Below are 26410 nucleotides of genomic sequence, written 5' to 3' on the forward strand. Positions count from 1 at the left end.
TATCTACTGGAGAGGAACATACTCAACACATAGATAAGTTTAACAATAACGAGAAAATGTATGTATCGAGAGAGTAAAAATGGACACGTACTGTAGCTGGCTTAATACAGTCAACTCAACAAGTGACATGAGAATGGCAGGCACAGATTACAGAGGATAAGACTGCCAGCTCCGGACTCACATGGCCTGTCCCCGAAGGCTAGTGTGGCCAGCTTCCCAATCTTTAAAGAGGGGCAAGCAACGGTGCTATTGTAAGGGTTCAGTGAGATGATGCTTACAAAGAACTTGCTACAGTAACTCACATATGGTTAGTATCCAATACCTGGTAGCTGTTATCATCAGGGGATACCTCCCTTTATCACTTTCCTTTCCATCCAGTTAGCAGCGTCTCTGTCCATCTCATGAGCCCCAGGCACATTGAGGCCTTTCATCTGTTTTTCCAGCCTATCACAGTGCCTACATACTGGAATTTAGTGGGTCCTTAATAAAGTCTTGTTGCCTGTTAAGTGAATAAATATATAAAGTGCTCGTCACTTAGGAGATAGTAACATAAGTGCTTTTTCCTTTCTGACATCAGCTTCTCTTTCACTGATTTGAATGGCAGAAAATACCATCTCAGCTTGTCATATTTTTGGAGAAAGGAAAATGAACCACTTCCATGAACAGTGAAAGGGTTTAGTGAAAGAGAATTTAAAACCAACAATCTGGTCGATTCTGAGGGTATAAATTAAGCTAGTTAAGCAGCCTTAACCCAGGATATTGGCAAGATAACTATCAGACTCTGGCAGCTTCATTTCTTCATTCTTCTGTAAGGTTAGGGCATAAAATGTTAACCCAAGACATCAGAGGTTTAAAAAGAGCCCATGATAACAATAAAATAATTCTAAATAGTTCAGTGTGGATTGGAAACCAAGAACAGGGCAATGACTGTCAGCCACATCTAGGTCCTATATTGCTAACAGATGGTGAACATTTTCATGGACTTGGGACTAGTTTAGATCAGAGTGAGATTCCCTCCCTCCCCCCACAAGAGGCTCTAATTAGTAGATAGGACATTAGACCATGTTAAAATTCCAGGCTGACATCTTATTTGTTAGTTTTAGATTGAACTCATGCCTTAGGGTGACTGAATTTGCTTGTCGAAACACACACATGCTCACGCACACACTAAAAGAGTAACTCTAACTTTCTGTTCTATGGGGATCAAAATAAAGATTTTCAAAGTCCTCTAGAAAAGGGCTCCAAAGATTTGTTGGATATCAAATAGCTCCTTCAAGACAACATTTTGATGAGTTAAGTGTAAATGAATCAGAAACATATGGATTAAGTTTCCCTTGAAATACACAGGGGCTTAAAAATCAAAGAGGAAACAGTGCCTGGCCCAGGGTCTTGCAGGTTGTGCCAAACCCAACACATATGAGCTGCAGTTCAAGATATTTGAGGGATCCAAGGACGGGGCTGGCCTGACCCACGCCTAGTTCCTACCGTATTGAAATAAAGAACATAAGTCATGCCATTTATATTGCATTATTACTAAAAATTCCTCCTTCCTTGTGGTTTGAAAATTAACTAAACCAAGACTTACAAAAGAAAACCTTATAAATGGTGTCTGCAGCACAGAAAGCTCTCTAAAGGCTAAAAGAGCAAGTTCAAAATGTTCTCAGACAGTGTAGCTGTTATTGTCTGACGATGCAATAGAAGTTGGACATCAGCACAGCACCGAAGACCATTCGATGGTGGTGTAACTTCAGATTTGCTTTCCAGAAATTCTCCCCAATATTGCCAGAAATGATATGTTGGAATAAAGACTAATTATTTCTAAAGATAAGTCATACATTCATCAGCATTTCCAATCACTCCTCTTATTTGCTATAGATGGTGGATTTTAAAATCTTCTAATTGGTTAATCAGTAAATTGCTGATGTAGGAAACTTACATTTAAATCTCATCATAGAGACATATGCCCCAAATAAATTTGATCAGTTAAACACATAAATGCTATCTAATTTTAATTTAAGTAGCTCTTATAATTAGCTTGCTTTCATCACTTGGGATAAATAATTAAATCTTAACATAACCTACTTTGAAGATTTACCAATCTGGTGTTAACCAACCACATAACTAAATCCAGAAGTAAGCAAGGTGATACAGATTTATTGATCCACTTGGAAAATAGACATATAATTATTCATATTATCACGTTTGGTTTGTTTTAAACGTATCATTTAAAAAAATTATAGGTAATACATATTCAGAGAAAATTAAGAAAATACAGAGAAAGCTTAACATTGGGGAAGAGAATCACCATGAATCTTGCCATCAAGAAATAATTTTCTGGGTGCCTGGGTGGCTCAGCAAGTTAAGTGTCTAACTCTTGGTTTCAGCTCAGGACATGATCTTGCAGTTTCGTGAATTTGAGCCCTGCATCAGGCTCTGTGCTGGCAGTACAGAGCCTGCTTGGGATTTTCTCTCTCTCTTTCTCTATCTCTGTCCCTCCTCCACTCATGCTGTCTCTGTCTCTCTCAAAATAAATGAATAAACTTAAAAAAAAATTTTAAAAAGAAGTAACTTCCAACATTATGGTGCCTTTCTCTATAGATAGACAGATATAATATTGTAAATACATTTTGTGCCCCCAATTTTTCAGTTAATATATTGCAAACATATTTCCAAGTCAGTAAACATATTGCTACTACATCACTGCTTATAACATGAAATTTCAATGTATAAATCTACTCTGATTTATTTAACCAAGCATTCTTTAATGGTTTCCCATATTTAGCTACCAAACCCCCAAGTGAGATGAACATGTTTTATGACTAGTTGTTATCTGTGCCTTAGGGTAAGTTCCTAGAAGTGGAATTTTTTTTTCTTATCTGGGCCTTCAGGTAAGTTCCTAGAAGTAGAAAAGTATTTGCGTGTTATGAAGTTTATTGATATATGTATATTGATGAATTGTTCTCTGAGAGATGGCTTGGCACAGAGCTGATAACTGTAACTGTTTGGTAAATGATGAAATCACCCCTAGAAAGATGGTCCCTAGAAAGGACAGTAACAATGACCACTTTTTTGAGATAAGAAACAATCTCCAGCAAAATGAAGTATTACTGGTCTTTTTAATCTTCGCTCTTCAGAGTGTCAAAAAAGCATATTCCTTGATTTAATTTGCCTTTCCTGGACACTAGTGAATTTGAATGTGAGTCCTGTTTATTGGGCACTTGTATTTCTTCTTTTGTGACTTATTTTTATAAGGCTTGTGTTTGCCTTTTTTTTTTTCAGTTTTTTTTTTTTAATTTTTTTTTTCAACGTTTATTTATTTTTGGGACAGAGAGAGACAGAGCATGAACGGGGGAGGGGCAGAGAGAGAGGGAGACACAGAATCGGAAACAGGCTCCAGGCTCCGAGCCATCAGCCCAGAGCCTGACGCGGGGCTCAAACTCACGGACCGCGAGATCGTGACCTGGCTGAAGTCGGACGCTTAACCGACTGCGCCACCCAGGCGCCCCGTGTTTGCCTTTTTTTATTGATATGTTTACTTCTCATTGATTTGTAGGTGTCCTTTATATTTTAATATATTAACACTTTGTCACATAGATTGCAATGTTGTCTGTAGCATTTAGAGACGTTTACAATGTTTATTTAAATCCATCCATCAGTCTTTACATTATGTGTCCTAATTTTGCTGTTCATTTTTAACAGTCTTCCCAAACTCAACAATTATAAACTATCTTATTATATATTTAGTAGTTCTTTAAAGATTTTTATGTTTAACTTTTTATGTCATTTGTTTTGGTGAATGGTATATTAAGGATATATTTTTAGATCAATTACTTAATTCAGCAAAAACTTACTGAAGTGTTTGGCATTTAGTTGGGCACTGGCTATCCAAAATGAATTCCTGTAGCGCACTAGGACAGACCCTAAAGTGGTCCCCATCATCCCCACCTTCTGAGGGTCAGTTCTTTGTGTAATCCTGTCCCCTTAAGTACACCAGGACCTGTGACTTGCTTGTAACCAACAGAATATGACAAAGGTGATGGAATGTCACTCGCACAATTACCTGGCATTATGTAAGACTGTGTCATGCTAACCAATTCACTCCAGGGATTTTGTTGGCTTCATAAAATAAGCAGCCATCCTCAGAAAGCCCACATGGCATAGAACTGCCAGTAGCCTCTGGGGGCCATTGAGGAGCTAGGTCCCTCGGTTTTATAGCTACAAATAAATGAGTTCTGCCAACAACTTGAGTAAGCATGAAAGATCATTCTTTCCCAGTGAAGCCTCCATAGAACACAACCCAATCAAAAACCTTGATGACAACATTGTGAGACATCGACATTTCACTGGGCTAACCAGTGCCCAGACTCCTGATCTATGGAAACTGAGAGATAATAAACGTGTCTTGTTTTAAGCTGCTAAGTTTGTGGTACTTCGTTATGCAGCAATTAAAAACGAATACACTGGGCATTACTTATGGAAATCTGTTCTTTCTCTCTTGATTTTAGATACCATTTTTGGCACAAATAAAATGAATAAATTGGGAGTAATGCATCCGAGCTTGTAAACCCCAGAAACATTCAAACAACCCAACTGTTCTGGGTGATCATTTAATAGTTATTCATTTAAATATTATTCTAGTTTAGCATTTGTAGAATAAATTGTGTGGTGATGATGTCATCTGCTAAACTAAGCAGGACAGTTATTGTGGCCATGGTGGCCCATCAGCAAATGTGGACAAAGTGTGCTGATCCTAAGGGGACCCTAATCAGAACTTACTGATAAGCTATATGATACTATATAATAGTATCATATAGATGCTATAGATACATATAGCATCTATATGCTATAGATACACATAGAGTGTACATATAGAGTAGTTTCGTTACCCTAAAAGTTCCATTTGATTGGCCTATTCATCTCTGCTTCTCTCCAGAAATCACTGATATTTTTACTGTCTCCATAGTTTCACCTTTTCCAGAATGTCATATAGTTAGAATCATACAGATTTTTTAGATTGACTTCTTTCAGGTAGTAATATTCATTTAAGGTTTCTTTATACATTTCCATTACTTGATAGATCATTATTTTTCCTGCTGAATAGTATTTTATTGTCTAGATGTACCTCTGTTTATCCATTCACCCTACTAAGACATCTTAGTTGCTTCCAAGTTTTGTAAATTATTAATAAGTTCCTATAAACATCCATGTGCTGGTTTCTGTGTGTACATCAATTTTCAACTCCTTTGGGTAAATATCAAGGAACATGATTGCTGGATTGTATGGTAGGCATATGTTTAGTTTTGTAAGAAACTGCCATACTGTCTTCCAAATGGAAAGCAACATTTTTTATTCTCTGAACAAAAGTTCCTGTTGCTCCATACCCTATCAGCATTTGATATTGTCAGTGTTTTGGAATTTGACATTTTGATAGGTGTGTAATGGTATCCTGTTTTAATTTGCAATTCCCTAATGATGTAAGATGTTACACATCTTTTTATATGCTAATTTGACATCTCAATATCTTCTCTGTTGAGGTGTTTGTTCAGGCCTTTGGCTCATTTTGTGATCAGGCTGTTTGTTTTCTTACTATTAAATTTTAGGAGCTCTTCATGTATTTTGGACAGCAGTTCTCTATCAGATATGTCTTGAAATATTTTCTCATAGGATGTGGCTTGTCTTCTCATTCTCTTTATAGTGTCCTTTGCAGAACAAAAGTTTTTAATTTTAATGATGTCCTGCTTATCAATTATTTCTCTCATGGATTGTGCCTTTGGTGTTGTATCTAAAAAGTCATCACCAAATCCAAGAACATCTAGATTTTCCCGTCTTTTCTCCTAGAAGTTTTGTAGTTTTGCATCCTGCCTTGAGGTCTATGATCGTTTGAACTAATTTTTGTGAAGGGTCTGAGTTCTGTATGTAGATTCATCTTTTTGCATGCGGTTGTCCAGTTGTTCAAGCATCATTTGTGAAAATGCAGTCTTTGTTCCACTGTAATGCCTTTGTTCCTTCGTCAAAGATCAGTTGTTTATATTTATGCAGGACCATACCCAAGCTCTCTGTTCTACTCCATTGACCTGTTTGTCTGTTCTTCATTCTTTTTGTCATTGTCTTTAGTGTCCTTATTAGAATATATATGCCTGACAAACCACCGTACTTAGAGGGTGTTGCTCAGACGAAGGCAACAGTACTAAGAACTATGAAACTGTGTTTGGGAGTCAGATTTCTTTGTAAAAACATTTAATTTTCAAGGTATTCACCAGGGAAAACCTCTCTGTCTAAAGTCAAACTACTAGGAATCAGTGGTGTAGGCCTCAAAACTAGGTCATTAGACTTCAAATCCAAGGCTCTTTATGCTACATTAAACTGTTTCTTTGTGTGATAGGATTTAAGGGATGATGACCGATTTATTCCCAGCAACCCTTTTGGAAACTGGCAAAACTGAGGCTGTACTAATCCCACCGGTCTCTCCTATTTCTGCCAAACAACCTCTTCATTCACATTCTTCATGGCATTCTTCACTTCCGTCTGTCTCAGGATGTAGATCAGAGGGTTCAACGTGGATTCGTGATGATGATGTTAAACAAAGCCACCATATGTATTGTCTGCAGTAAAAATGATGGAAGACCCTAGGTAGAGGAAAGTGCAATGGACAAAAAGCAAAATGAAAAATCATTTTGTTGACAGAATAAATTGTTGGGATTTTGAATCTATAGGTCAATTTGGGAAGAACTGACACATTGACAATATTGAGGCTTTCTATCTGTGACCATGTAATATCTTTCCATTTTTTTAATTCTTTGACTTTTATCATCAGAGTTTTGAGATTTCCTCATAGGTCTTGCACATATTTTATTATAGTTATACCTAAGTATTTCATTTTGGGAGGAGAGATACTATGTAAATGGCACTGTGCTTTTAATTTCAATTTTTATTTGTTCATTGTTGGTATGCAGGAAAGTGAAGATTTTTTTTATATAGATTAACCTTGTATACTACAACTGTGCTATAATCACTTGTAATAGCAGAAGTTCTTTTGCTAATATTTTGGATTTTCCACATAGTTGATCATACCATCTGGGAACATAGTTTTATTTCTTCCAGCCCAATCTGTATGCCTTTCATTTCCTTTTCTAGACTTGTTGCATTAACTAAGACTACCAAGTACAATATTGTAAAGCAGTAAAGAGAGAGGACATCCTTGCCTATTCCTTGCCTTGCTTCCCTTTAGTGGGAAAGCATCAAGTGTCTAACCTTTAAGTATGGTGTTAGCTGTAGGTCTTTTGTCGATCTCCTTTATCAAGTTAGGAAGGTCTCTTTTATTCCTGGTTTGTTAAGAGTTATCATACAGAAGTGTTGAATTTTGTCAAAGCTTTTACTGCCTCCATTAATATGATCATGTGATTTTTTGTCTTTTGCTTGTTGATGTGATGGATTACATTAGTTGATTTTTCAATGTTGAGCCAGCCTTGCATACCAGGGATAAATCTCATTTTATCATGGCATATAATTATTTTTATACATTGTTGGATTTGATATGGTGGTATTTTGTTGAGGAATTTTACATGGAGGTCCATGAGAGGTATTTGTTTGTGTGTAGAATTAACTTTTTTCAGTGTTTTTGTCTGATTCAGTATTAGGTTAATGAGAATAGAATTATCCTCATATAATGAATTAGGAAGTATTGCCTCTGCTTCTACTTCTGGAAGAGATTTCAGAGAATTGGTACGATTTATATCTTAAATGTTTGATAGAATTCATCAATGAATCTCTGGACCTTGTGCTGTTTTGAAATTATTGATTCAGTATCTTTAATACATACAATCCTATTCAAATTGCCTATTTATTCTTGTCTAAGTTTTGACAGCTTGTGTCTTTCAAGGAATTTATCCATTTCATCTATGTTATTAAATTTGTAGCCATAGAATTGTTCATAATATTCTTTCATATTCTTTTCATGTCCATGGGATCTGTGATGGTGTACCCTCTTTTATTTCTGATAATAGTAATTTGTATCTTCTCTCTTTTTTCTTAATCTGGCTAGAAGCTTATTGGTTTTATTGACCAACACTGGGTTTCACTGATTTTTCTTTATTTATTTCCTGTATTCAATTTCATTGATTTCTGCTCATTTTTTATTTTTCTTTTTCTTAAATTGTATTTAATTTGTTTTTCTTTTTATAGTTTCCTAGAAAAATTATTAATTTTAGATTCTTCTTTTCTAATGCATGCATTCAAGTCTATAAATTTTCCTCTAGTCATTGCTTTTGCTGCATTCCCCAAATTTGATAAGTTGTATTTTAATTCATTTAGATAAAAATATTTTAAAATTTCTTTTGAGACTTCTCCTTTAACCCCTGTGTTATTTAGAAGTTTTTTTGTTTAATCTCCAAGTATTAAGTGATTTTTTCCATTTATCTTTCTGTTATTGATCTCTAGTTTAATTCCTTTGTGGTCTGATTGAAGCAATTATATGATTTTTATTCTTTTAAATTTAAATATATTAAGGTTTGTTTTATGGTGCAAAATATAATCTATCTTGGTGAATACCAAATGTGAGTTTTAGAAGAGCATGTATTCTGCTATTTTTGGACAAAGTAGTCAACAGATGAGCATTATATCCAGTTGATTGATTGCACTGTCAAGTTCAGCTATGTCTTTACTGACTTTCTGCCGGCTTGCTTTCTCTATTTTTGAGAGAGGGGTGTTGAAGTTTCCAACTGTATTTTTGGATTCATCCATTTTTTTCTTGCAGTTTTAACAGTTTTGGTCTCACATGTTTTGATGCTTTGTTGTTAGTTACACTCACATTATGGATAGTTCAATCTTCTTAGAAAACTGACCCCTTCATTATTATGCAATGCCCTTCTTTATCTTTGATAGCTTCCTTGCCCCAAAAGTCTTCTCTTTCTCTGAAAATAAGTTATTTTTGCTTTCTTTTGATTAATCTTCGCATGGTATATCTTCCTTTATCCTTTTAGTTTTAGTCTATATATGCCTTTATATTCAGAGTATGTTTCTTATGGACAACATATAGTTAGGTCTTGTTTTTGTTTGTTTTTTTAATCCAATCTAACAATGTCTTTCTTTTTTGTTTTCTTTTTTAATTTTATTTTAGAGAGCAAAAGAGAGAGAGAGAGAGAGAGAGAGAGAGTGAGCATGAGTGGGGGAGAGGGGCAGAGGGAAGGAGAGAGGGATAATTTAAAGCAGGCTCCATGTTCAGTGCAGAGCCTAACATGGGGCTCAATCCCACCACCCTGGGATCATGACCTGATCTGAAATCAAAAGTGGGACACTCAACCAACTGAGCTGCCGAGGCACCCCAATCTCTTTCTTTCATGAGGTACATTTAGGTCATTGATTTTTTTTTTAATGTTTATTTTTGAGAGAGAGAAAGTGGGGAAGGTGTGGAGAGAGCGAGACAGAGGAGCTGAAGTGGAATCCATGCTGACAGCAGAGAGCCCAATGCAGGGCTCAAACTCCTGAATCATGAGATCATGACCTGCGCTGAAGTCAGACGCTTAACCAACTGAGCCACCCAGGTGCCCTGGTCATTGATTTTTAAAGGAATTGTTGGTATAGATGGATTAGTATCTACCATATTTTTACTGTTTTCTAATTGTTGCCATTTTTTTTGTTTTTATTTTTTATTTTCTACTTCTTTTCAACTTTTGTGGTTTTAATTGGGCATTTTATATAATTTCACTTTCTTAGTGTAGCAGTTACACTTTTTCTCCCCACTTTTTAAAGTGGTTGACTTCCAGTTTGAAAGATAAATTTACAACTAATATGAGTCTGCTTACAAATAACACTGTGTCACTTCACAGGTAGTGCAGGTACTTTGTGATAACAAAATAATGCTAATTTATCCTTCCTGTCCCTTCTACTGTTGCTTTTATTAATTTCACTTATACATAAACATTAATAAGCATATATACAAACACACTCTTGCCATTGTTATTTGAAACAAACTGTTATCTGTTAAATCAATTAAAAATAAGAAAAATATGGGGTGCTTGGGTGGCTCAGTCAGTTAAGTGTCCAACTCTTGATTTTGGCTCAGGTCATGATCTCATGGTTTATGAGGTCAAGCTGTGCATCAGACTCTGTGCTGAGTGTGGAGCCTGCTTGATATTCTCTTTCTACCTCTTTCCCTGTGCCCCCAACCCCATCTCTCAAAATAAATAAATAAACTTTAAAAAATAAGAAAAATAAGTGTTTATTTTACCTTCACTTATTTCTAATTCAATGTTCTTCCTTTATGTAAATACTAGTTTCTGACCTATATAATTTTTTTTTCTAAAGAATTTCTTTCAATTTTTCTTGCAACACAGGTCTACTAGAAAAAGTTCCTCACCGTTTGTTTGTCTGTTTGGGAAGTTCTTCTTCATATTTGGTGGATGATTTCTCACAGTACAAAATTCTAGGTTGGTGGTTTTTGTCCCCCCCCCAACTTTCCTGCCAATACCTCAACTATTTTATTACATTTTCTTCTTATTTACATGACTTTTGAGAAGTTGGATCTAATTCTTATCATTGTTCCTTTATAAGTAAGTGTCTTTCCTTGGGCTTCTTGCAAAATTTTTCTTTACTTTTGATTTTTTGCAGTTTTAATAGGATAACCTAAGATGTAGGGATTTTGTTTGTTTGTTTTTGGTATTTATCCTGTTTGCTGTTCTCTGAGTTTCATAGATCTGTGGTTTGGTGTTTGACATTGATTTGAAGAAATTCTCAGTCACTGTTGCTTCAATGATTGTTTTTGTTCTTTTTTTTCTACTTCTGGTGTTCTAATAGGCCTTTGAAATTTTTTTATGGTTGTCCCACAGTTCTTAGATATTCTGCCTGTTTTTTTCAGTCTTTTATTTCTTTGCATTTCCATTTTGAAAGTTTCCATTGACATATCCTGGAGCTCACAGATCCTTTCCTCAGCCATATCAACTCTACTAATGAGCTCACCAAAAGGCATTCTTCATTTCTACTATAGTGTTTTTCATCTCTAAAATTTCTTTTTCACTCTTTTTTAGAATTTCTATTTCTCCGTTTCTATTGCCCATTTGTACTTCATGCTGTGTACTTTATCAATTAGGGCCCTTAGCATATACTAATCATGCAACAACTAATCATAGTTGTTTTAAATTGCCAGGTTGAAAAGTCTAACATCCTTGCCATATCTGAATCTAGTTTGGATGCTTGCTTTGTCTCTTAAAACTGTATATTTTATCTTCTAGTATGCTTTGAAATTTTCTTCTTGATACCTGCACATGATGTGCTGGGTAAAAAGAAATACAATAAACAGGAATTTAGTAATAAGATGGAAAGTAGTGAGGGAAGGGAAGTATTCTACAGCCCTGTGATTAAGTCTCAGTCTTTTAGTGAGACTGTTTCCCTGGACACTAAACTTAACAAGTGCTTCTCAGTTCCCTTCCCCCTGAAATGGGACACAATAGCTAGAGAGAGAGCTGGAGTTGTGTATTTCTCTTCCCTCATTGGAGGGCTAGATTCTCCCTTCCCCTAGGTCAATTATGTTCTGAAAAATTTCCAAGAGTTAAGGCTCTGGTAAAATACTTTCTCTTGAGGGTAGGCTTCATTAAGTAGAATAGAATGTTCTGGCATGTATTAAAATGATTCCTGGAGTGCCTGGGTGGTTCAGTTGGTTAAGTGTCCAACTTCGGCTCAGGACATGAGCTCATGGTCACGGGTTTGAGCCCCAAGTCAGGCTCTGTGCTGACAGCAGAGTCTGGAGCCTGCTTCGGATTCTGTGTTTCCCTCTCTCTCTGCCCCTCCTCTGCCCATGCTCTGTCTCTGTTTCTCTCAAAAATAAAATAAACATTAAATTTTTTTAAATGATTCCTTTTCATTTTTTCCTACCATAAAGCTGACAAAATTTTTTCTCTGATATTCACTGTGAGAAGCTGGTTGTGTTCCTTCCTAGAAGCAAAACTCACTAACTTGACTGGGGTCCCTTGGAGTTTTTTGGTCTCTCAGATGTGCCCACACTGAACCTCTAGCAATTCATCAATTACATTTAGCGTTTCTTACCTGGCACTGGTTCCCATGAAAGTTTGCTCATAGGTCCCTGCTCTGGTATATTTTGATTATATTATTCACCTTTCTGTATCTCCAACTTGGAAGTTAGCCATTTGTCCTATGACCTCACTTCTCTGGTGGATCTCAAAAGAGTTGTTGATTTTTCAGTTTGTTCAGCTTTTTAAGATGGAGTGATGACTCCCAAGCTCCTTATGTGCTGGGCCAAAAACTGGAAGTCTTCTTTCACCATTTTCTAAGGAATAAGAATACAGTGTAAATCCTATGTTCAGTGAGAATTGAAAAGCTAAAAGGTTCTAATTTACTTAAGTCACTAAATATTTATAGTTTTACAAAATTAAATACTTGGGATTAATGCAAAATGTTGACTATGCTTAGTATAATCTTCTGTTGACACAAAAAAGATGTAATATGCAAAAAAATACACTTTGGTATACTACATTTTATTCCTATACTAAACACCAGTACTTATCAAACTGTAGTCTTGGGGCATTAAAACTGGTTTCATAATATTATTAAGACATTATATTCTTTGTTTGCTTTATCAGACAAGATGTTTGATATTATAAAAGATGAAATGGAGAAGCAAATATGATGAATCATCCGCCTTCTTTTAGAGATTTGTAAAAATATTAAATAAATAATTTTGTCATTAATTTTTGGTAAAATGTAATTATTTTTCATAAAATATTTTTAGCATGTAATGGACTTGATTTTTATTATTTAAAAATTAATAATCCAGTACTTTAGAATTGTCAACTTTAATTTCTAATACATTAAATAACAATATATGTAACACACTTAAACAAAACTTCTTGGGGTCCTCAAGAGGTCCTAAAACCAAAAATTTATGAATTACCCATTATCTATCTATTTAGGTATCAATGAATAGATATCCAGAGATCCGTAAAGAGGAAGTTAGGGTTCTAAGTTTTCAATTTCTTCCACTTATTCACCTATTGCTTCTAGAACCCATACTACAGGATTATAAAAATTGCAGCTTTATGTTATTTTTTCTTATATTTCATAGAGCAAGTGGTACCCACTCTACAACACTTAATTCTGCTTCTTTTAAAAGGATTTCTTGTCTATTTAATCACATTTAGTTTTCAGTTCAACTTCAGATTTTTTTGTCAAAAGCCACTCTTTTTTTAAATTTTTTTTTTTTTTTTTTTTTTTTTTTAAGACACAGAGAGAGACAGAACATGAGTCAGGGGAGAGGCAGAGAGACAGGGAGAATTTGAAGCAGGGTCCAGGCTCTGAGCTGTCAGCACAGAACCCACCACGGGGTTTGAACTCACAAACCACGAGATCATGACCTGAGCCAAAGTCAGACACTTAAACAACTGAGCCACACAGGTGCTCTAAGAGCCACTCTTGATACACAAATATCTCTTTGGGCTTTTCACTTCAATTTTATTAAATTTATCTTAGCACATCTTATTGCATCTTGTTGGGTGGCTCACAATTTTGATTTTTCCCATTACTGATGATCTCCATTTGTTTTCATTTGATTAAGATGGTGTCTTTCAGGTGTCTCATATATAAAGTTGAACTTTTTCCATTTGTAATTAAGAAGTTGTATGGGGAGATACTATGAAATCATGAAAATATCTTATTCTTCACCAAACTTTATTAATTAATTTAAAAATATTTCCATGGACTCACAGTTTTCTATTTTATTCAATAGGATATAATCTGTTGCTACTATAATTTATTACTCAAATGCCCCCTCCACAGCTTAGTAATGAGAGTTCCTTTAAGCTGGCATCTGTATCCTTTTGATATGTCTCCATAATTTCTGGCACAGTAAGATGTTCCAGATTTACCTAGTATTTTTCTTGCCCTATTTCTGAATCAGCCGTTTCTTCAAGGAGCCCTTTGCACTAAAAGAATGGTATTTAGAAGCCAAGGTCTGCATACTGTGTGTCCTCATTATTACTGGGGTATTGTTGCTCCCAACCTCTCTCATTGGATTGAGAGAGGAAACTTATGTACACACACACACACACACACACACACACACACACACACTTTTAATCTGTAGGGTCTGATGATAATGGTATCAGAACCCAGTATTCATCCACTGCATGGAATGAGAGGGCTTTGGCAGCATTTCTTTGGCAGGGGATAAGGAAGGAAGGAAGGAAGGAAGCCAGTAACTTTCCTTGTCATGGTGGGTGAAATTACAGTTGTCAAATTTGGGAAGCAACTGTTATGGGAGGTTTGTGGTCTGATCAGATTAATCTATCTGGAGTATGCATGGAATTGGAAAATATCATCACTGACATGGAGGACCAGGACAAGAAACAGAATGCTAAGGAAAAGAACGAAATTCAGGGAGAAGTTGACCATTTAAAAAGAAAAGCCACATTGGGGAAAAAAAAAAAAAGACCATATAGTAGAGAATAGAAATAATACAGAGGAACCAAAAATCACTCTTTTGTCCTAGAGAAGGACTTGAATTGGGGTAAAGAGTCCACTGGTTATCAGTAGATGAGTTAACACAGATCAATGCCTAGAAATGCGAGTAAAATTCTTAAATTATTATTATTACTACTAGCTACATGTATACATGTATATTTCTAAATATACATGTCAGTACCTGACCGTAATACCATTCCCTGGTCTTTAAACTAGGACGTGTTCCAGGATTTTCTCTGTTGTCTTCTTAAGAAGCCACATTGTTTTCTTGGCTTTCATGGGAGGTGTTTCATATCAGTCCTCAGTGTCCTTTTAAAACTTGATTCCATCTGTAAGACATCTAGTAGAAATTCTTGGAATTTTCCATCGCTTGGGAGGCACTCTTCCCTAACATACAACAATGAGGCAAGTTTTGTGATGTTAATGATGATGATTTTATTTTTCCCTCATTGTAAAATTTCTTTGGGAATTGATTTATTTTGGACTTGGAAAGGAAAGGGTCAAATATCTCCTCTCACATCATACAGTTTGCAAACATCTATTTGATCATTGCACAATTTTTCCTTTAAACCTCTCTGATATTAGGAAAAAAATGTCAACACTAAGACATCTGAAAGTAGACTAGTCCGAAGTTTGCTCTTCTTATAGTATCCTTCGCACAATGGATTGGCACAGATCGTTGCCCACTTGTAAAGAATTACTCCGTGATGACAAGCGGTCATGGGTTATTTGGCTGAAGTTTTGCCAAGGGTGGGCCCTTGACCATAGGGGCTTCCAAATAAAGACCCCCTGTTCTCTGACCCATTTCAAATGGTAGATTTCCAATATTCCCAAGGTGTCAATGGCCGTTTCACTTTACACAATGTGTCTGGCCTTCTTTTAAAAGCTCTGCAAAGTTTTGCTTTGCTTTGTTTTAGTGATCCCATAGAGGTTAATGGAATATTCTTAGGAATTAAAAACAGAACTTGACTTCAAGGCCAAAAGCTGAAATTTTGATAGCAGAAGTCCACTAGAATACCAGATCTCTTTAAAATAGTGATGCATTCTTGTGAAGATCTGGATTCCAAAAAGGTCTAAAAATACCTGACCTTCAGAAGAGAAAATGTCCTGTTAGAGTATTATTTTTTATGCAGAAAGGCTAAATTTAAATGTAGCTTTAAATTTTAAATTGAAATATAAGAGAAAAACAACTCGAGTTTTTAGCTATTGATATAAGATTGACTAATTAAGGTTATATGGTTATAGAAAATTCAGTACACCAAGGGCCCAAGTTTGGAGGAACATATTCATAAAGTACTACTTATGTGAAATTTTATAAGATGTGTAATATTGCTATGCCTCAGTTTACTCATTTGAACAATAAAATGATTTTATCTGTCCTGCCTTTTTCACAGGGTAGTTCTGGGAATCAGATATAATAATGCAAATTAAGATCTTCCGTAAATACTAAAAAGCACTACACAAATGAGTAGTCTTATTTTCTTCTATTACTGTCCTAGCATCTTCCTAAGATTTATGCTGTGACCTATCGCAAATTTTAGCTTGTGGGCCAGACTCCATTCTGCAATTTCCTGAAATGGCGGTTTACCATCCCCCCTCCCCCAAATTCACCTCAATCTCAAAAATTGTAAATTATATTTACAAGATAGTCCTATGGTTGGTTAAGAAATTATATTAGAGTCTGTCGTGCAACATAAAGTCCTAGAAGTCTAACAATTAAACCAGATTTTGGAAGTGAACAAGGCCAATGGCTTCAACATTTTGGCTGTATAAAGTTTAGACAGGTGAAATTTACTCAGAGGCCCGCTATGTGACACAGATAGTGTCGAGTGGCTCTGCTAAAGTGAGCCACCCTTCTTGGTTTTCAGTTCCCGTGAAAGAGCTCAGCTTGGAAGCTACTGATCTTCAAAATGCTTTATTTGGCCTTGGGATCCCTGTGCAAGGTATGCCTTGCATGGAAGTGTAGTATCAACAATATATGAAGGGAGCCATTGCTGTGTGGAAGCAGTGGGAGTGTGGGGTCCATTTCACCCGTGCCACTCAGCTTTTTTAGCGCCCTGAGAGGAGGGCCAAAATACAGAAAATAGTTTGGAAATCTTTCTTTGATCTCTTCATTTTTCCACCCCATCCAAGAATCACTTCTATAGTACCTTCACCTGTCCATTATTTATTATCTACTGCTTCCTCTCACTGCTTAAGAAGGCTCTGATAGCCAGCGATTCTGGTTTTGGGAAAATGGATCCCTAGGTGGGGCTGAGAACGCGATCCATACAGTGTAGACCTTCTGTCACTAGTTCTGTCATTTGGAGCCACTCAGACCCAGGCTCCCCTCTCTTGTCCATGATTGCTTCCTTCCAGGTGTAGACAGCTATCATGCCTCCTACACCGCCTCGCCAAGGCAAGCATTTCCAGTTTCCTCGATTTTTTCCAACTTCCTCATTATGCCAGCTACCTTCCATAAGATTAATAGTTATTTGTCAATCTCCTGATTAAAACTGGGGACTCACACTTGAACTCAACACACCTGATTTGGTCACCTCAGCACATGTTCTATAGAAGCATTGCTACCCATGAACTGGGTCTTATACATCACCTACTCAGGCAAGTTTCTATAGTTTAGAGTCAGTTTCTAGCCTTAAAGTGGTTTAATAAGTAATACACTGGGCTAAAATTTGTTACTAAGTGCAGTAAACCTAATATTATTAGATATTATTGTTAAACATAGATACAGACAATATTAGTAATATTATTGTTACTAAGTGCAGTAAACCTAATATTAGAGCATGTTACCAAGAAATGATGCTACAAAAGTTCTTAACTGTCCATTTTCATTTTTTCCCTGGGTTTTCTCAAGATTTTTTATTCTTTCTACTTTAATTGCTCCTGAACCACCTATTTGCTTTCCTGATGACTATGAAGGAAGCCTGTTTACCTTACTAGATGTTGACAGTCTTGACCCTTGGTAGTCATGTAGGGGCTAGATTTTACCACTAAGATTTTCACTGACCAGTGGGGCTTGCCTGGGCCCAAACACTTGGTAATTAAACTAGCCTTGTGGAAAAGGCTTGAACCTGTTTAAAGACATTTTATCTCCTTCACAATTATGAGCTCCATCAAAAATAAGTAAATCAGTATATTTTAGAAATTTCAAAGTAGGGATTTTTGGCTTTCACACTGTAACCATTCAGTGTCCTTCTGGCACCCCAGATGGGGATATTTTGAACTAATCAAATACTGTATTACATTAAACAGTTGAGAAAAGTCTATGAGTGTAGTAGCAGCTGAACAGGGTATTATTGCTTTTTTCCCCCCAAAGGTCCACATGTGTAAAAATATTTACTCTCATTTTAAGCATTTTTTCTTGAGTCTCTGTGGAATTGGTGAGTTTTGAGACACAAAGGAAGGAAAAGAGAAGTAAACAGTTTCTACGGCATGTCGGCAGCCAGCTCTTCTGGAACCTTATTTCCCCTAGGGTGACAATTGAAGTCTTGTCCTGAGAACCTGTAGTGGGTGGAACAGCAGTTAAATCCTCTCATTTTTGCAATTTTCTCTTATTTCCGGGATCATACCATGTGGCAATTCTAAAACCTCCGAATGGAAATGCTGCCATGCTTGAGGTCATGCTGTCGTCCCGCCAAGCAGCACCTTCAGATTCCCATCTTTTCATAATTTTGAATCAACAACCACATTAGTGGCAGAACTAGATAAGATGTCCCCAAATAATGAAATCCGAGAAGGGAATGCCCTTCTGCAAGTTGGCAAAGGCCAGAGTCGTCTTCTTGTGGATCCAGACAGCTGAGCTGCCTTCCCATCCCTCCCCCTTCCTGCCAATACAGGAACTGGCCCATTGAAGCAGAAGTTACTTTGTGACAAAGGGACACAATGGTTTATCTATAATGAGTAACAGAATGTGAACATTTAAAATGCACATGTAGTTTTCAGTATGTCAAATCCAGAACTTCTCACCATAGCATTACAGTACATCAGAAGGAGCAAAATCAGTGAGAAACAAATTTGGGGGATAAAAATATTGAAAACGTTTCTGAAGTTATGTTGAAACATTTTTTACTTGGTTGGTTATCAACAGACGGCTGCTTGTGTTGAGTAACTTAACCCAAGCCAAACTGTACTTGTATAAAATATTACTATTTCCTGTGTTTGTGTCCAACATAGATGACCTTGAGTTCTGTTGTTTAGTTTGCTTTGTACAAAATCAATTCTCTCCTCTCATCCTCAGGCTTCCTTTTTTGGGAGCCAATGCAGTTGATCCTCCTTCTGGATGAACTGGTAGCAAAGGGAGAAAAAAGAAACCAAAAATGCTTTGGTAGAAAGGATTCTTAAGTAGTACGGCCTAAGGGACACTTCCAAAGATAGAGAACTGTATATTTTGAAGTGGAAATAAATTGTGGAGAAGATACCACATTGTCTCTACTCATTCCCCTGCCTTGCTTAACCCTGACCTTTCCTGAACAATCCTGGAGCAGGGCAGCCATGCTATCCTAGGAGAAACTAAAGAACCACATGGTTTTCAGGGCTGGGAATGAGCTACTGGTTTAAATAAACAAATAACCAATGCCATTGGCTAATTGATGATTATGTCGCAGCCTCTGGTTTGAGTTTTGACATGAAGTGAATGATGTTATTACTGAAAGACAGCACAGTATCATGGATAAGCCCACAAGTTCTAGAGAGGGGCTGCCTCTAATGAGGGGTTATTTCCCTCCTCAATGACACAGATTCCTTCTCTGCGAAAGTGTCCAACCTCATTCTTTATCCCCAATTTACAGACAAGGCAACAGATGTTGAAGACCTTGCTTGAAGTCACGTGATGAGTTAGTGCGGAGACTGGAGCCCAGGCAGCCAAAATCTGCACATTTGAGCTCACTCTGCCCGCCCTCTGCCAGCTACTTTTATAAAATGCTGTTTTCTCCTTTTTAATTTTCTCCTGAAATGGTATCTATAACTGTGTTTCCAACACTAGATTATAATCAGAAATTTCAAGCAGAAAGCAGCAGCTGTCTTTACATTTAGGTTCGTGGTTCCTAAGGTTTTCCAGACGCCAGGCCCCTTCCCAGAATAGGTCCCTGACATAGATTCACGAGGTGTGAAAGGCATGTTGATCAGATTGGGGTGCTGCATTTGCTAGCCAATGTGCCAAAATAAACTACCCCCCAAATTAGTGATCTAAAACAGCGATAAGTATTGCTACCTTACATAACATCTGAGCATGAGAAATCTACAAAGAGCTTAGCTGGATGGTTCTGGCTCAGGATCTCTTATAAAGTTGCAGGCAGGATGCTGGCCAGGCTGCTGTCATCTGAAGGTCTGACTGGGGCTTACTCCAAATATGGCTGACCTTGGGTGGTCATTGCAGGAGGCCTTAAATCCTTGCCAGGTGGAGCTCTCTTTAGGGCCACATGAGTTTCTCCCCCTGAGCCACATGAGTTGCTTTCCCCTGAGCAAGGGACAAAAGAGTGAGAGACAGAGAGACAGAAACAGAGACAGAGATAGAGCAAAGCAGAAGCCTTAGTATCACATATTAGTACTTCTGCTACTTTCTCTTTGTCCCACAGACAAATCCTGCTATTGTGAGGTAGTGGTAGAGGGATCTACACCAGACAATACACAGGAGGCAGGGATTATCAGGAGCCATCTTGGAAACCGGCTACCACAGCCACTGTTTTATCCTTGAGAAACTAGTCATCTATTGCTGGTGACAGAAATGTACCCTGTATAACCACTTATTTGCTTAAATTTATTATGGTATTTAAGGGTACATATTCTGGGTCAGTTTTATACCCATAAGGTGAGAGTATAAAATTTAGTTGGGTGTCTTCTCTTTATTTTGCCTCAGAGATCCTGCCTCCTCAAACTAAAAAGATGAAGACAAGAGGTAGACTAAACCATCTCAAGTAACATTTAAAAGAAGGGAAGGCAGAGGAAATGGTGGAGAGCATCAGAAAGAGGAACAGCATACACATTTTAAATAGAAAGAAGGAATGGTATGCTTGGGAGGAGTTCTAGTGTATACGTTAAAGAATGGGGAGAAACATTGGAAAGATTTAATCCAGAATCCAGATTAGGCAATGAGAGGAGCCAGAGTTCAAGTAAGTAAGTGATACTACAACAGTTATGTGCTAAGTACATCCCCTCAAGGAAGTTAAGGCCAGAGGTCCAGACCACTTGGAAGGTCATTGCAGCTGTAGGCACATGTGGGGGTTCCAGAAAGGGTAGATCTAGCAGTGATGGAGATGTTGGGGTGGATTTACTCAGCAATTAGGAGGAAAACCAACAGGATTTGGTGACTGGGTGGGTCAGGGCTACAAAGACAACAGGAACATGAAGAAAATATCAAACAAAGTTTTGGTTTTTTTCAACTGGAAAATGATTTATAATATCCTTCAGTGTTTTCATAAAAATTAGAGAATATGTGTGAGATTTCTAGTACACTGCCTGGCATGACAGGGACACAGTGAATTGTAGCTATAAGTAAGTATAAAGAAAGAAACCATGGGCGCTTGGGTGGCTCAGTCAGTTGAGCATCTGACTTCGGCTCAGGTCATGATCTCACAGCTCATGAGTTGGAGCCCTGCATCGGGCTCTGTGCTGACAGCTCAGAGCCTGGAGCCTGCTTCCGATTCTGTGTCTCCCTCTCTCTCTGTCCCTAACCCACTTGCATTCTTTCTCTGTCTCTCTCAAAAATAAACATTAAAAAAAAAAGAAAGAAACCAGTGAATAAGAATTGTTTAGAAGGACACTGTGTGTGTGTGTGTGTGTGTGTGTGTGTGTGTGTGTGTAGACTAATGAAAAATACCCCAAATAAAGGATCCAGCATCCAAACTATAAGATTTATTTTAACAACGCTGATGTCATCTCTGGACAATACATAGGAGCTTCGTTCCAAAAAAGCACTGTGCTTGGCAAAGTCACAAATGCCAAGATTGAGGTCAAATACAAAATAGAAAATTAGAATAAAAATAATAAAAATGGTATTAGGTCTACAAGATGTCCCTAAAGTTTGGAAAGATAGATGAGCATGCATAATGTTGTCAAAGACATATTTAATTTGTCGAAAACAAAATTGTCTCCAGACTTTCTGGACATACTGCATGTATGCATGCGTGTATGCGTGTGTGTATGTGTGTGTGTATGTGTGCATGTGTGTGTGTCTACAATGGGCACATATATTTATACTCACATTTTTGAAAGCAAATTAAATAAAAATTTGGGAAGAAATTTACCCTTAAAACAAGCAAAACATGTTGGTGCTGAAATGTTACCCAACAGCCAATCCTCAAAATTCAACTTTTCAGTTTTTACAAAAATCCTCCTGCATTGACACAGAAGTTGGGGAGGGAAGATTCTCCTCCATAATTTTTCATTATGTAGCCTGCATCTCATTGTAAGTTTTGGAATTAGTGTCAACTGCTTGAAATTTAATGTGTTTTAGACTTGAATTCCCCTTGCTTCATTCTTGCTTGCCTTGGAAAAATAGGTTGCCTCAAAGCGAGTTGTCTCTTGGACCTTTTCAAAAATGATCTCCATAGGTAAAGGCCCATTTTGCTGTGTTTAATCTCTGCAGGAGCTGAGAGGGTGGAGCTAGCCCTGCTTTCTTCTCCCTGTTCCACACGCCCTCCATCTGCCCACGTGTATGCTGTGGTGGGGGTGTTGGGGGGCACATACTGATAGCTCCTTTTGGTTGAGGGGACTGGACCATATCATGCACAGAGCACACACATATAAAACTGCTAGATCACGGATTGCCACAGAAAGCCACTCTGGGGGGATTGCCATAATACAGTGTAAGAGAAATATCCAGCCTGTTGCTGCCCAGGGTCTTAATGTTATGTGGTAGGAATCTCTAGGACAGAACCTGGCAAATCCAGCAGAGGTTATTATCTACCGTTGAATGAGTCGGGCTTCTTGAACTTTTCATTCTGGTTTTGTAAACCTTGATCTCTTAATATTTCTGCTTCAGATCCCCCTTTAAAAATGAGTCATCAAGTGTTTAAAACATAACCAGCTGTTTGGAATGTAAGAACATGGATTATTATATTATAACGAACTCCAAAATGCAGAGAGGCAAATTGTAGGTATGTAGTTTCATTTCAGATCTGGGTTCCTTGGGCCTTTCTTTCCTTCTTTCTGTCTCCAGTTTCTGTTTCCAACACTAACTCAATTATGTCCCAGACCCAAACTAAATTCTTTTCTTTCTTAGCCCCTATTTACCTCTAAGGCAGCATGTCTGTTTCTTTCAATCTGTGGACTTCATTTCCCTTCTGACTCTCCTCTTAGAAGCTTCTGGGCGTATTGGGCAGCAAGGCCCTGTGGCATTTTTGGACCATAAATTTCTCTAACAGCCTGTGTGACTTGTTCTCCTGGGACAATTTCAATTCATGTGTGTTGTTCTGATGTGATTATAAACAGTGGTTCCTTTCCGTCTCAAAAATATTCTGGTTTTGGTGATAAATTATATGATCACGTTGTTCATAAGGCACCTTTCTGTTTTTAAATTTTATTTTATTTTAGAGAAAGAGGGCATGCAAGCAGGGAAGAGAGGCAGAGGAGGAGGAGGAGGAGGAGGAGGAGGAGGAGGAGGAGGGGGAGGCGGAGGGAGAGAGAGAATATTAATCAGACTCCAAGCCTGATATGGGGCTTGATCCCCCAGCCCTGGGATCGTGACATGAGACTGAAATCAAGAGTTGGAGGCTCAACTGAATGAGCCACCCAGGCACCCAGTTTTTAAAACTTTGTGGGAAAGGAGTCATGGGACACACTGAGTTGCTACTTCCTGGCAGAATAGAACATGGTGTCCTACTCAATCCTTCATGTAAAATTCATATCAGTCCATGTTTTGGGGTTAATATTATTTCCGTTTTTCTAACCAGGAAGCAAAAGCTCAAAGACACCCAGACGTCTAACAGTAGAGCTGGTTAACTGGACCCAAGCCTTCCTTACTTATAGACTATCCCTTCTGTAAACCTTGAGCTTCATTGTCACCCCAGTCACCATGGGCCTACCTCCAGACCTATCCTGTCTCTGTGGCATCCTAGTTTTATCCTTTTGTTACTCTTACTTTTGCCGTTCCTCTAACTCCTGGAGTCAACCTTGGAGGTATTCCATTTTTTTCCCCTTAATTTCTGTAACCTTTGGTGTGCAGGATACGGTTATATGTATAAAATTCTGTCTGTCTGCCAAGATCTGGACAAAGTGCTTAGGGATATCCTGGTTGGAAATAGAGTTGTTGCGCACTCCCTTTCTTCCCCTTTGCTCTGCAGAACTAAGAAAGGTCTAGGAAGGGAATTTTGAAATAGAAAGCCTCCGCAATCTCAACCATAGTCATTTGCACCAGGGGCAGGCGAGGACCTGTAACAGGTGGGCACACCGTTTTGAGTAGTGGAAAAGCCACTTCAGCTGTTTCCTTCACTTCCTTCACTGGGGAACCAGGAGTAAAGACTGTATTAGCTGACAGAACTATAACTTATACAATGTGCCCAACACAGTGTCTGGTACAAAAGAAGGGCTCACAAAATGCTGACTGCCCTTCCACCTTCTTGAAATGGTCATTACTGCGTTTCCATTGGTCTTGAAAGGTTTTGGTAAGAGGAGAGAGAAATAAATTTGAATTGCGGAATTTGCAAACAAAATTAGAGTGTACTCACCTGCTAGTTAGGGACTGTGGGAAACCATCTCCTTTTCTGAAGGTCTTACAGAGACTAAGGAAAAAGTACATGGGGTAGAATCTCTCCATACGTGGGCCAGAACTAGGCAGGGTGGCGGGCAAAGCCAGGGAAGAAGCGTGAAGGCAGCCACACACAGAAAGGCCTTCTCCCCTCTCCTGGACTCTTCTGGTCAGGTGGCCCCGCATTCCCTGTTAGGCTCCGGGAAACCGGAAGCGCAAACAACGCGAGACTTTAGAGACCGCGAACTTCATTTGTCAGCATTGCTCTACGGAGGTGTTATTCTGTTAAGAGAAAGCTCTTTGGTGTGAGTTCATGGTAGAAGGTAGGATCCGGAGCCTGGCTGTGTGCCTGTTGGAAATAATGACACTTTTTTGAGCATTAAGTGAGGCAATGCGTGGAAAGTGCTCGGAACGGTGGGGCGAGTGCCATGCAAGCGTTTGCAGTTTCTTGCTGCTGTTTATGCATTATTATTATCACTCTCAGCTACTGACTGGTGCCCAGGTTTCTGAGTTGCCTCTTCTAACTTTTCTACCACTAGTATGGGAATGCCTTCCTCTTTCTTATTTTCTTTCTCCTTACTTAGAATTGACATGTAACATTGTGTAAGTTTAAGGAGTTCAACATGATGATTTGATACATGTATACACTGTGAAATGATTACCACAATAAGATTAGCTAAGGCATTCATCACTTCACATAGTTACATTTTCTGTGTGCATATGGTGAGAACATTCGAGATCCACTCTCTTAGCAACCCTCGAGTATACAATACAGTATGATTAATTGTAGTCACCACGCTGTGGTGTGGAGGTTACATCCTCAGAACTCACTTTTTTTTTTTTTAATATTTATTTATTTTTGAGAAAGACAGAGTGTGAGCAGGGGAGGACCGAGAGAGGGAGACAGAATCTGAAGCAGACTCTAGGCTCTGAACTGTTAGCATAGAGCTGGACGCAGGGCTCAAACCCACAAACCATGAGATCATGATCTGAACTGAAGTCGGATGCTTAACCGACTAAGCTACCCAGGCACCCCAGAAGTCATGTATCTTATAACTGGATGTTTGGACCGTTTGACCAGCACCTACCTACTTTCCCCAAACCCCAGCCTCTGGCAACCACCATACTATTCTCTGCTTCATGAGTTTGGCTTTTTAAAATGCCATGTGTAAATGGGGCACCTGGGTGGCTCAGTCGGTTAAGCCTCTGACTCTTGATTTCAGCTCAGGTCATGATCTCATGTTTGCAAGATCGAGCCCCGTGTTGGTCTCTGTGCTGACAACAAGGAGCCTACTTGGGACTCTTTCTCTTGCTCTTCCCCTCCCCTGTTTGCTCTTTCTCTCTTTCTCAAAATAAATAAACTTTAAAAAAATTCCATGCATAAGTGATTCCATGTATACAATATCTGTTTTTCTCTGTCTGACTTATTTCACTTCTTCCCTTTTTTTAAAAATTAATTTAAGTTATACAAAGTTCATGAACAATATCCTTGTAAATTTTTAAACTATCATGGATAAGGCAGAGACCCTTACTACCCCTACATCTTTTATCACCCCCTTCTCCACAGAAGTAACCATGGTTTTAAATTTTTGTATATATTTTCAAGAACTATTCTCATCGGAGTATCTTTATATTCCTATAATGAAAGAAAAAAGCTATATCTCCAGGCTCTGTTCTCAATCTCTCTCTCACATATATGTGTGTGTGTGTGTGTGTGTGTGTGTGTGTGTGTGCGCGCGCACGTGTGTGTCAAAAATACTAGTATTGTTACTTGTCTACGTATTTTTTTTTCAATGTTTATTTATTTTTGGGACAGAGAGAGACAGAGCATGGACGGGGGAGGGGCAGAGAGAGAGGGAGACACAGAATGGGAAACAAGCTCCAGGCTCCAAGCCATCAGCCCAGAGCCCGACGCAGGGCTCGAACTCCCGGACAGCGAGATCCTGACCTGGCTGAAGTCGGACGCTTAACCGACTGCGTCACCCAGGCGCCCCTATTTTTAATAAACAGTAAGTATTAAGCTCTCAGCCTGTAATCTGCTTTTCACACCACAATACATTTAGAGGGTATTTCTATATTAATAAAAGGAGATTCATTCATTCTTTTTAAGTGCTACGAAGCAGGCCACAGAATGAATGCATACAATTTAAGTAGGCTTCCACCACTGAAGGAAATTCAAGTTGCTTCAGCTTTTTCCCCTGGTTACAAGTTTCGCTACCATAAATTAAATATCCTTGCGCACACGAGTGAATGTTTCTGTAG

General features: G+C 38.1%; 1 long non-coding RNA gene across 1 annotated transcript; it reads right to left on the bottom strand.

The window, feature by feature from the left end:
• LOC109497773 lies at nucleotides 1-24475 on the bottom strand. Its single transcript, XR_002154197.3, has 3 exons — nucleotides 24129-24475; nucleotides 12037-12277; nucleotides 1-499 (listed from the first exon to the last, which is right to left on the bottom strand). It is a non-coding gene; the product is annotated as an uncharacterized LOC109497773 (long non-coding RNA).
• Between the last annotated feature and the right edge of the window lie 1935 nt (nucleotides 24476-26410).

The sequence above is a fragment of the Felis catus genome, chromosome A2, assembly GCF_018350175.1.
Source record: "Felis catus isolate Fca126 chromosome A2, F.catus_Fca126_mat1.0, whole genome shotgun sequence".
Lineage (NCBI taxonomy): Eukaryota > Metazoa > Chordata > Mammalia > Carnivora > Felidae > Felis > Felis catus.